The sequence below is a fragment of the Tachypleus tridentatus genome, chromosome 9 (genome assembly GCF_004210375.1).
Source record: "Tachypleus tridentatus isolate NWPU-2018 chromosome 9, ASM421037v1, whole genome shotgun sequence".
Classification (NCBI taxonomy): Eukaryota; Metazoa; Arthropoda; class Merostomata; order Xiphosura; family Limulidae; genus Tachypleus; species Tachypleus tridentatus.
The window spans coordinates 111,783,808-111,796,690 of NC_134833.1; the positions used below are offsets into that span (position 1 = coordinate 111,783,808).

Consider the following 12,883-nt stretch of genomic DNA (forward strand, 5'->3'; position numbering starts at 1 on the left):
TACTTGTAGGAGTTGTAATCTTTCTCTCTTTTCGTTGTCGTTTATCAACGTGAAAATGTATATGTATATATATATATATATATGTGTGTATTTCGCTTTTATTGTGTGCACATGGTAATAGTTCTTATGAAACATTCCCGAAATAATTTATTGAGCTGATTGTTTACCACGAGTATACTTTTTCATTCTTTTCTAGACATTGCTGTGATGATAGTTCTTTAAAATGGACAGCACTGAAAAGCAAAATATAAACTGATAACGTGTTGATAAAAAGTAGACCAAATTAATTTTTTTTTAACTGTTGAACTGTGAATCTGAATATCCATGGTTCGCGGTCCGTTACTGTAAAATCGCGCCTGTAAATTGGGGCCGTGGATGCATTATACAAGTTAAGTCAAATTCCCTTATTTGATTAGATTTAGCCCAAGAGTTAGCGGTAGGTGTTGTTAACTATATGCCTTCCATCTAGTCTATCGGCAGAAAACTGCGAATGGCTAGTTCAGATAGTTCTTATGTAAGCATGAGCAAATATTCGAAACAAACAATCAGAAAATGTGTGTTCTAAACCTCCAAAACAGATAAATGTCAAACTTAGAACAGCTGGTTAGGGAAATAAAGTTGTTATTATGCCCGTTAGATAGCAGCACTCCTTATATATAGTATTTTCAATAAAAACGTACATTTAAACACAACACTTTGTGTTTCACCATTAGAACAAAGAATTAAAGAAATTAAAAATTATTTTTATATTATATTTTTGTTATTAAATTAAAAGTACTTGAAGTCATAAATAAAATTGCCTCTACTTATTCATTTTATTCAAGTCGATTAAAAATTATTCGACATAAAATCTAGTTTGAAGCAGAAATTGCAGCTGAAGGATTGGTTCATCTCATGACAACAAGCGCAGTGTAAACAGCCTGTCCTTGGCACGTGCAAAGAAAAACACGATTAACATTAAACGTCTTTTTTTTTAATACATTAGAGTCCTTGCAACAACCATTTATACTTTGAAACAAATACTGGATTACATGTAACAGTATTTTATGTTTTAAATCTCGCCATTATAGCAAGAATGATATATTGATAGATCAACATTTCAGGGTTTTGGAACAGTAAATAAATGAAAAAAAAATCACATTTTTTATACATGTCCAGTATCTTCATTAATTTACCATTTCAATTTTATTTGTTAAATGACAAAAAAACATAAGAAAAAATATTTTATATTTGTATTTTGAGACACAAATATTGGAAAACTACAATCTTCTACTTTTCAACTGACAGATTAAGGGAAAGGCAGCTACTGAAAGCCCCCCCCCCATAATACTCTATGTAAGGGTGATTTTGTTTGTGCGTTTGGAGTTAAGCACAAAGCAACACAACTGGCTATCTGTGCTCTGCTCATCACGTATTCTAGCCTATACATAGACATACTGCTGTGCCAATGGGGGCCGATCCTTAAAGTTTCTGTACCATGACACGAATGTACATTTAAAACACATGACAATGGTTTCCTAAGGTTTAAACTATGCTCTCTAGTAGGCTGTAGTATTTGGAAATTTTAAGTCAAAATATTGGAATTTATTGAGACACCTCTTACAATCCGTGGATGAAAGCAATGAAACCCGAATAAAAGAGGCTACCAATTATATTTTTTGCTTCTTTAGCGCAGACCTTCTCAGTACACCATCTAAACTGTGTCTACTGATAAGTTCAAACATCGAATTTTAGAATTTCTTTGTTTTGTTGTTAAGCACAACTCTACATAAGAGGTTATCTGTGCTCTGCCAAACGCTACTGTCGAGCTTGTTTTTGTTTGTTTTGAATTTCGCGCAAAGCTACACGAGAGCTATCTGTGCTAACCGTCACTAATTTAGCAGTGTAAGACTAGAGGGAAGGCAGCTACTCATCATCATCCACCCCAACTCTTGGGCTACTCTTTTACCAACGAATAGTGGGATTGACTGTCACATTATAATCCCCGCCCGGCTGAAAGGGCGAGTACGATTGGTGGGACGGAGATTGGAACCCGCGAATCTCGGATTACTAGTCGAGTGCCTTAACCACCTGGCCATGCCGGACCGCTACTGTCGAGACCCCTTTTTATCATTATATGCCCCGCTGAGCCACTGTGGAAGAGGGCTATTTTAGAGTTAAAATCTCTCAAGCTTATCGCTGATTCACCATGGGTTCTATTAAAATTAGGTAGTTTGTCTTTTCAATTATGTCTTTTTACTTGTAATAAGATAGGTGGTATTTTTTTTAACCGATAGCAGAAGAAGCCAGCTGAAAATACGTGTTTGTCTACAAAGTTGTTGTCGGGTTTTCAGTACAAAACTACACAATGGACTGGGCCCGGCATAACCAGGTGGTTAGGGCGCTCGACTCGCAATCTAAAGGTCGCGAGATTGAATCCTCGTCACACCAAACATGCTCGCCCTTTCAGTCGTGGGGGCGTTATAAGTTATGATTAATGCCACTATTCGTTCGTAAAAGATTAGCCCAAGAGCTGGCGGTGGGTGACGATGACTAGCTGCCTTCTTTATAGTCTTACACTGCTGAATTAGGGAAGGTTTGTGCAGATTGCCCTCATGTGGCTTTGCGCGAAATTTAAAAAAACAAAACAAGCAAACAAACAAACATAATGGATTATCAGCGCTCTGTCCCACGGGTAGAATCGAATCCTGGATTTTGGAATTGTAAGCCCGGAAACTTAACGCTGATCCATCGGGGGGCACGTTGTTTAGGAAAGTCATTGCTTTTGCAAAAAATATTTACTTTCGGGAATACATATACCTGATAGAATTTGTATTCAGTTTCTATATTGCTTTGTTACGGAACATTAGTGGAAGTTTACATACAACTAGTGGTAATATTTTGGCGCAAAAGGCTTCTACTTTTTTTAATATCGACTTAAATAGAGGATTGAGCTTACAATATACAACACCCTTATCAACTGTCCAATTTAGATGCTAAAATTTATATTTGAAAATAAAATTGGTATGCACATCGGAATATCACCGAATATTAGTATTACTAAAGGAAAATAACTTTACGGAGTTCAGTCCTAGTATGTGAAGTACATCATATAATTTTTTAGGAACTATGCTCTTAGAAAGGTGGATAGTTTATATGGTTGCCTCGTCTATGTGGATGGTAATGTAATTTCAACATTGATTCTGTAAAAGCTTAGATTTAAGACCGATGTTCATGTTATTGCGTCTAAGTCATCATAAAAGTCTTTCCTTTTTAACGCTCTGTCCGTAGACATAACACAATTAAGATACAGCAATGCTTACAAGGCAGTAATGGCACGTCTAGGTATGTATGAAACCGCTACACTGTTAAAACATTTACTACGAAAAGCTTCTTACTATATGATATCACACATAAATTGTACCTCATTTGTCTTTCTCAGTTATACATAGAACAGTCTGCGCAACGTACTTTCATTGTAATTTATTTACAACAAAAATGTAGGTATCTTTGCTATTTGTTACGCTAAATGAAGCAAATACATACGGAATATATACTCTTAAATAATTAGCACATTTTTCAAGGTTTAAAGCTCGAGGCCCAGCATGGCCAAGTGGGTTCAGGCGTTCGACTTGTAATCTGAGGGTCGCGGGTTCGAATTCCCGTCGTACCAAACATGCTCCCCTTTCAGCCGTGGGTGCGTTATAATGTTACGGTCAGTCCCACTTTTCGTTGGTAAAAGAGTAGCCCAAGAGTTGACGGTGGGTGGTGACGACTAGCTGCCTTCCACTGTTTTACACTGCTAAATTAGGGACGGCTAGCGCAGATAGACCTCGTGTAGCTCTGCGCGAAATTCAAAAAACAAAACAACCAAATTGTAGCTCGAAAGATAAAACTTGTAAAGATACGTTTAATTACGTCCTAAGTTTAGAATACATAAAATGTTTTTTTAATTACATTAATAATGCTGAAATCCAGCACAAGTTTCATAACTGTTACGCTTTTTCTTTTTGTGGAGACAGAGTAGAATATTAACTAAATATCAACATGCGATTTGTTACTGGCAGAAAGTTGCGACTGGTAATAAGAGTGAATACCGAGTACAACGGTATGATGACGAACACTGAGCAAGTCTACAATCTTTTCCTAAACGTTTAGTGTTTGCAAAACCTATATTTTAAGATTGTCATTAATTAGTTGGCTTACATAAACAAATATATACAATAAAATGCTGATAAAAGTGGGGCGTGTCTTATTATAAGACACCGTCTCCAATTAATATCGGGGGTTATAGTCCCTTAAATCCCAAAGTAGATGGTGTAGACCATTTTTAATATTTTCAAGAAGTTCTCCAATTAATAATGATTTTACCTATAGAATTAAGTAATTATCACAATGAGTGATTATTAGAGTGAAGGTGGAATGCATAGTGTAACCAGTGGTTCATAGTTTGCATCCCATCATCGCAAAAAAAGAAAATATCTCGCACACATTTTGGGGCCCTGGATCCTTTATAAGATATGAAGGTCAGTAACCATTACTTGGTCAGATAAGTGAAGCTCATGAACTAGTGATGAATGCTGTTGACTAACTGCATTCCTTCTAGTCTGTTACTTCAAAATTAAGTACGGCTAGTGAAGACTGCTTTTGCACGAAATATAACCAAAAACGTAAACAAAAATATTTGAAGGATATATGAAGTATAGTTAATGTACACACTAGACTAATTTATGAGACAAAAACAAGTAAGATGTTGTCTGAAACTGGAAAAAAGAATTCTATACTTAAAAGGTTTAAATATTGAACTAACGGAAAAGCACGCGAATTTACGTGTTATTGTGATAAGTTATGACAAGAACGTGTGCATATAATGACATAACATTTAACATGCGTTAAAACAGCATAAAAATACTTCTTTAAAATTAAAACTTTTAAGATTTGATATCTAAAATTTAAATTTACAATGAACAGTGAAAATATTTGGTTTTATATACACATACATATATATACATAAATTATTTCATATTTAGATTCCTGTAAAGATATCAACTCCAACATTCATTCAGCAGTACCGAATTATAAAGGCGGGAGGCAGCAATTTTCAGAAGTGGCATCTCGTTACCAGGCAACTACACCACACGCCCTTAACTAAGTGCTGACGCGAAAAGATGTAGATGAGAGATTCTCCCATACCCCTCTACATAGACGCAGTACAAGGTACGGAATCTTAATTGTTTTTATCTTCCATGGAAGTGACACCGTCAAGGTGGCTGGGAATTAACGTCAACGACTCTACTCCCAGAGGAGTTTATTGGTTAAACCGTCAGTGAATAATGTAGTTTGCGCATATCCAATGAAAAGTTACCTCTTGCAAAAATTGCGCAATGTACACACTATCGATATTCAACACCACTCGAGAAATAATTTCGGTCGATTCTGTTGTTTACCTAAAGCACACATGGTATAATTAAGAGCCATAATGTAACGAGCAATGAATAAGTTCTTGTTGAATGTTAATTACTGAGCAGACGAAATCAGGAACAAAGAGAGGAAAATATTAAATAAGTACATAAAGCACAACTATAACTGCTTGTAATAATCAACATTACACACTTTTTTCTGCACATGGACACAAACGTAACTGAAGATTTCGAAAGTATGCACTTACCCATTTTAACTGTAACGTTATAACGATTATTCCTCTAGACTGTCTTGAAATTGTGACATACGATGTTTTTTTTGTTTGTTAGTCGTAAGTTAAATTATACAATTTTAAGGAGAGATGGGAAGCTGATATACACATTATTTATTTAGATGTTTAACTTCCTAGATACAAACATTCATTTTGTAAGGTTTATGAAATGTACCCTGAAACATGGAGGAGTACCAAAATTCGAAATGAACATATGATCTAACAATATGCAAGAAGCATTTTAACATATTTTGTGTAAGTATTTAGCTAAATATATGTATATAAAATTAGCTTTAGCTACTGCTACTGACTGATATTTTAAAGTTCTCAGTAATATCTGAAGTATATAGCGTATAAAATGAACGAAGTAGAAGCTTTATTCTTGTAAGGTTAAATTATTAAGCAGAAATTAGAAAAACAACAACACTGATACAAAGCGTGCGACTCGTAATGCGAGGGTCGCGGGTTTGCATCCCCGTCGCACCAAATATGCTCGCTTTTTCAGCCGTGGGGGCGTTATAAAAGAGTAGCCCAAGAGTTGGCGGTGGGTGGTGATGACTAGCTGCCTTCCCTCTAGTCTTACACTACTAAATTAGGGACGGCTATCGCAGATAGCCCTTGAGTAGCTTTGCACGAAATTCAAAAACAAACAAACAACCAATGTTTCGCTGCCAAGTCGTAGGTCATATTATTGGTGCACACGTGCCACTTAGAGCGTAATAATACTCACACCTCGCGAACAATCCGTCGGTAGCCGATCGATATGTCTGATGGAAGGAGTTGCACGAAACAACATGTTTACATTTTGGTTTTCCAGCCGATTTCCTCCCCGTACATTGTGATTCGATTAACGATTGTTAATAATAAGACTATGTAATCTTAAATTGTGTATCAATATAAATACTCAACAGAAGGCGAAATGGAAAACATTCCCATAGAGGTTTATGCTTTATCCAAGTAACTTTTCCGTCCTCCATTCATCTTCAAAAACCTGTCGCCTGTTCTCTTCAGTATATGAGTATGCGTATCTATCACTTTCTATTCAATTTAACACATAAAAGTTTTAGTTTATAATAATAATTCACTCTGTACACGAGACAATGATAATGTCTAATTAAGCTTATATCATATAATGATAGTTTATTGCTAAATTTGTTCCTTCAATTAATTTCTCACTTAACTCGTCCATTCAGTGATAACTTTCAACAACGATGATAATTTCTAACCAAACTTGTCCCCTTGATATTTTTTAATCAGACTTGTCTCTTTGATGATGTTCTACCGTAGGACAACGGTAAGTCTTCGGATATGCAATGCTAAAATCAGGGGTTCGATAGACACAGTATACAATCCAATGCAGTTTTGCTATAAGAAAGCACACACACACCTTTTAACCATAAACTTTTAAAAACAATAATAATTTCTAACTAAACTTGTACCTTCAATGATAATCATAAAAAATTGTTGTTTTAACTAAACTTTTTCCTTCAACGAGAACCTTTAAAAACAATGATAATTTCTAACTGAACTTTTTTTCCTTCGATGATAACTTTTAAAAACTAGAGGGCACTTAGTAGAGGGCGAACCTTCGTCACACAGCGTTGATCATATTCGGCTTTCAAAAAATACAAAAATGTTTCAGTCGTTATCAACGAAAACCGACCATTTTGGTAGGGCTATGGAGAATAATATTCTTCATATGTTCAACAATTTTAATCAAAATCCAATCATTTCTGACTGAATTATACAGCAAATTTAGTGTGAAAATTCGGTCCTCATATTAACATATAGGGATTTTTTTCGAGACCTTGTTGTAAACATGATCTTTAGGCTCAATGCTGAAAAATAATTACTTTTAAGTTGTATCATTGTTCAAACGTATATCAATTTTCGTCTAAATCCATTCAGCCGTTTTCGAGAAATCTTGTTGACAAGCATTCAAACAAACATACACAGGGGTGGAAACAAGTTTTGCCCACTTTCGGTGGCAGAAGTAACAATGATAATTTGTAAATAAACTTGTCACTTCAATGATAACCTTTAAAACGATTATGCCTTCAGCATATAACAACTATAATTTCTAACACATTCACTTCTATCAATATATAACAGTATTTATAAGTATAGGAGCATATTATTCCTTTAATTTATAACAATGCTAATCTCAAGCGGTACCTTATTCCATCAATACCATTAATCTCTAGCAGAATTTTATTTCTTCAGTGTGTAACAATACAAGACTTTAACATGTCATCCTTACAATATGAAGTAGTACTACTCTCTATCAATATCTTTTTAGTTATAATTAGGCTGAACTTTCAACAACACACAACGTCTTAAATACAGGTTCAAATACCTAATCTTTATAATCTAAGCGTCAAAATTTCAATTCTAACGCCTCTTATGTCTAACAATGCCTAATCTCAAGTGCTTAATACATCATCTATGTGGAAATAGTGTCCGTCTCTGGTGGCCCAGCGTAAAAGCTTCATTGCTTATAATTATACAACACAACATAACATAGATAGCTTAGCAACAACAAAAAAAGACAAGTAAAAATACACGATTTAAGCATTTCTTTACAACTAGCGGAATTTAATCTCTGAAAATTAATTTCTTACGTAAAAAACACGTAGTGTTTAATATCTGTCATTTCATTTTTATCTGTCTTCTAAGTATAATTCTTCATATTCAACAGGAATTCGATCTTTAACATCTAAGCTGAGACTTCTTTATCTAGCAATAATTATATCTCACTCATCTATATCTGTATATATATATATAGCGTCACTTCAATCACTAACATTCAATCTCTAATCCAAGGAGCTTACCTTCTCTCTACAGACATATATTTTCTAGTGTGTCTTCTCTGTATGTTTAATTTTTTTTCATATTTAATCTTTACACTACACAAAACTCTTAAATTATACGAGAACGATTTACTCATGAATAATACAAGAAGAGATGTTGAAATAAATCGCAAGGACACGCCCACAACAGTAACTTAAATGTAATAAAAGAAAGAGTAAACAGTAGCGTGAGAGAAAAAAGTCCAGATGAGCTTCAGGGTGAGTAGCTTCACATCTTAGGCATGATTCATTTAAACCCAATCAAACACTTCATATAGGCATGCATTTAATAAAGCAATTTTAGCAAAGCTTGAGGGTGACTGCTTAAGTTTGTACAGTTTTGTTCCCTGAATTTCAGACAAAGCTACACGAGAGCTATCTGCACTAGCGGTCCTTAATTTAGCAATTCAAGTCTAGAGGGAAGGCAGCTAGTCATCACCACCCACCGCCAACTCTTGAGCTTTTCTTTTACCAACGAATAGCGGGATTGATCGTAACATTATAACGCATCCAATGGCTTTAAGGGCGAACATGTGTTTGGTGTGACGTGGGATTCGAACCCGCGTCCCTCAGATCACGGGCCGTTTATACAATTGTATGAAAGGATTCACTATATAAAGTATTACTAGTAATATAAGCTGAAAGATATGAAACTACCTCAGAAAAACTGACGTTACAAACATCTCTGATACCGAATATGTAACGAACAAATGTTTCCTAATCTTCAAGTTTCGCTCCTGTTCCTGGGGAAAGTGTCAGTTAACAGACTAGATCACCTACAGTTGGGTACTTCAGTGATATTTTTATAGAACAAAAAGTCGTCAAAGAACAGATGCGTGTTTAGTTTGTTCATAACTGATCGACTAACCAGTGTAATTTATACTTAATAACTAATACAGGATGCCCGAAGAGCCTGGAACCATGCAATGTGCTCCTCATGTTTGGTTGAACAGAAAGATTAGTTCGGCCTTCTCATGTTTCAACAGTGCCACGATCAGTCACACATGTGAAATTAAAAATGCTGCAAATCACCTATGGTTCCAGAATTTTCGAATACCTTGCATATTATGTTAAACGAATGCTATTCAAGAACATTTAGCTTTGCAGTATTGTACTTGAAATATTTATATATATATATCACCACATGCTTTATAGCCTATTAATATCAACTGAAAGAAACACAATCTCTGCTATACCTAACTGTCTGCTAATGACAAAATATAACATAGAATATCGTGTACTATTCTACTGGCCAACACTAGTAGCATTACATGTTACGGAAAAACTGTACCGGAGTTATAAAAATAGGCCCAGTAATTATAATATACCAATCATTTAATGTAAATTGTATCGACTGGATATATATATATATAACATATTTTAAATAAATCTACAGATTATTAGATAGCATTTTCACATATCTAATTCCCCTTATGATGCATGCATTTGATTTTAGAAGTTACGATGAAATACTTAAATATATACTAACAAAGGCACAAACAGTTAACAACGTCCAGTTCCGTGAGAAGTGGTTATATGGAGACAAACTGAAACACAATATACTAAAATATTTTCTTAACATTGAAATTCCCAGCAGCTTAAGGTGAAAGGAAAAACCACAACATAAATTGAACTTGGCTAGTACAATCTACAACTGACAATTTAACTTGCAAAATACTAGTTGCAACATACACTTGGAGTTACCTGGTACATTTCGTTATATAAGGTTGAACCTTGTATAATCCACATCACACAGTTGCACTTACTTAATATTATTCATAACATAAAGTTCAATATGACTGGTCCACAACATAGGGTTGTGATTATGCTATTTAAGTCATACAGATGACTATCATTGGTTCACAACGTAGAGTTACATTCAAATATTATATAAAGATATAATTAACTAGTAGTATCCAAGCTATACAATTTCAACTTAATTTTACTATTCAAAATATATAGTTTCATGTGACTGACACTATACATAACGTAAGTTGAATTTATCTGGAACATTCGACTTACAGCTGGACTTATAATTATGATATATAATTAAACATGACTTACACTATCCATGATATGTAATTGTACTTGTCTGTTACTGTCAACGAAATACAAACTTAACCTGACTGACACTTTTCCTGACATATAACTGCGCTTCATTGGTACTATCCACGATATACAATTACACCTGTTTGACACTACGTAATTGCACAGTACGTAATTGCACCTGACGATACAAAATTACACGTGACACTATCCATGGTATATAATTCAACATTACTGTTACTACCTACGACTTAAAATTACTCTTTACTGACGCTACCCATGATAATATTGCATTTGAGAAGTACTAGCTACAATATACAATTACAGCTGACTGACAATACACATATCTCACTGCACTTAACTGGTGCTATCGACGATAAACAATACACCTCTCTGACGCGATCCATAATATGAAATTGTACTTGACTGGTACTATCCTTGATATACAATTATATTTGTCCGACTCTGCTCATAATATGTTATTACTTTGGACTGGCACTATTCACGAGATACAATTAAACCCGAATGATACTATTTTTAATATGTACTTGTATTGTACTATCCAAGACATACAGTTACACCTGACTTCCCTTATCCTTAATGTTTAATGCACTTGGCTAGCACTATCCGAGACATTTACTTAAACGTGACTCACACTTTCAATAATATTCAATTGTACTTTTCTGTTATTATCCATGACATACATTTGCACCTGCCTGACACTATCACAAATATGTAATTGCACTTCACTGGTAGTATATACCATATTACACCTGAGTGACACTTCCAATCTATATAATTAATCTTGATTGGTTATTACCTACGGTACAAAATTAATGTTAACTGACACAATCCATGATGTTATTCCATTTGAGTGGCATACAATTAATCCTGGCTGACACTATCCGTGACATACAGTTAATCCTGGCTGATACTATTCAAAAACTGCAATTTTACTTGACTGAAACTATACACATTATACAATTACATCTGCCAGACATAAAAATTAAACCTGTCAGACACTGTTTTTGATACGTAACTGCACTAACTGGTACTATCTACGACATACAAATACACCTGGTTGACACTATCCATGTTATGTAATTGCACCGAACTGTCATTACACAAGACATAGCGTTGGTTCTAACTGACATTATCCATGTTATGTAATTGCACCGAACTGTCATTACACAAGACATAGCGTTGGTTCTAACTGACATTATCCATGGTATGTAATTCCATTTGTCTGGTACTATCTGCAAAATGTAATAAATCTTGCTGACACTATGCTTAATATGTAATTGCAATTGACCAATACTATTCACGATATAAAATTAAGCGATACACACTGCACGACATGCATCTCTCTGTCACAATCCATGATATGTGATTATGTTTCACTGGTACTATTCACGAAATACGGTTACGCCTCTATCATTCAATTCATGATAGGTATTTATACTTGTCTAGGCCCATTCATGACGACAATTAAACCTGACTGGTATTATTCATAATATGTAATTGTACTTAACTGGTACTACCCACGACATATAATTACACTTCACTGACACTACCTACGATATGTAAATGCACTTGAGTAGTTACATCCACAGTATAAGATTACACGTGAATGACGTTATCCATGCTATGTAATTAAACTGTCCTGGTTACTATCTGGTTACTCGGCCATGCCGAGTGGTTAAGGCACTGTATCGTAATCCGAGGGTCGCGGATTCGAATCCTCGTCACACCAAACATGCTCGCCTTTTAAGCCGTGGGGGTGTTATAATGTGACAGTCAATCCCACTATTCGTTGGTAAAAGAGTAGCCCAAGAATTGGCGGTGGGTGGTGATGACTAGCTTCCTTCCCTCTAGTCTTACACTACTAAATTAGGAACGGCTAGCGCAGATAGCCCTCGTGTAGCTTTGTGCGAAATTCAAAACAAACCAAACCAATTATTGCACATGAGCAAAACTATCTATGACATAAAATTACATCTGACTGACATTAAATATGATATGCTATTCCACTTAAATTGTGTTATCCAGAACATAAAATGCAACTCTCCGACATTATATCCAATACATAATTGTACTTGTGTGGTCATATCCACGACATACAATCAAACCTTTTCTGACACTATTCACCATACGTAATTGCACATTAAATATTAACATTTCACAGATACTGTTCACCACATATAGTTCCACTTGGAAACGAATACTATTTTTAATTTACTGATAATATCTTCAACATGTACATTACAATCCGGATTTTACTATCCACAATACACGAATGCTTGTAATTGGTACTTCT

At 34.9% G+C, this 12,883-nt stretch overlaps 1 protein-coding gene across 20 annotated transcripts in view; it reads right to left on the reverse strand.

The window, feature by feature from the left end:
- Positions 1–12,883, reverse strand: part of LOC143226053 (muscleblind-like protein 1) — a 117,624-nt gene that overhangs the window by 61,997 nt on the left and 42,744 nt on the right. The gene's annotated exons all lie outside the window — the stretch shown is intronic.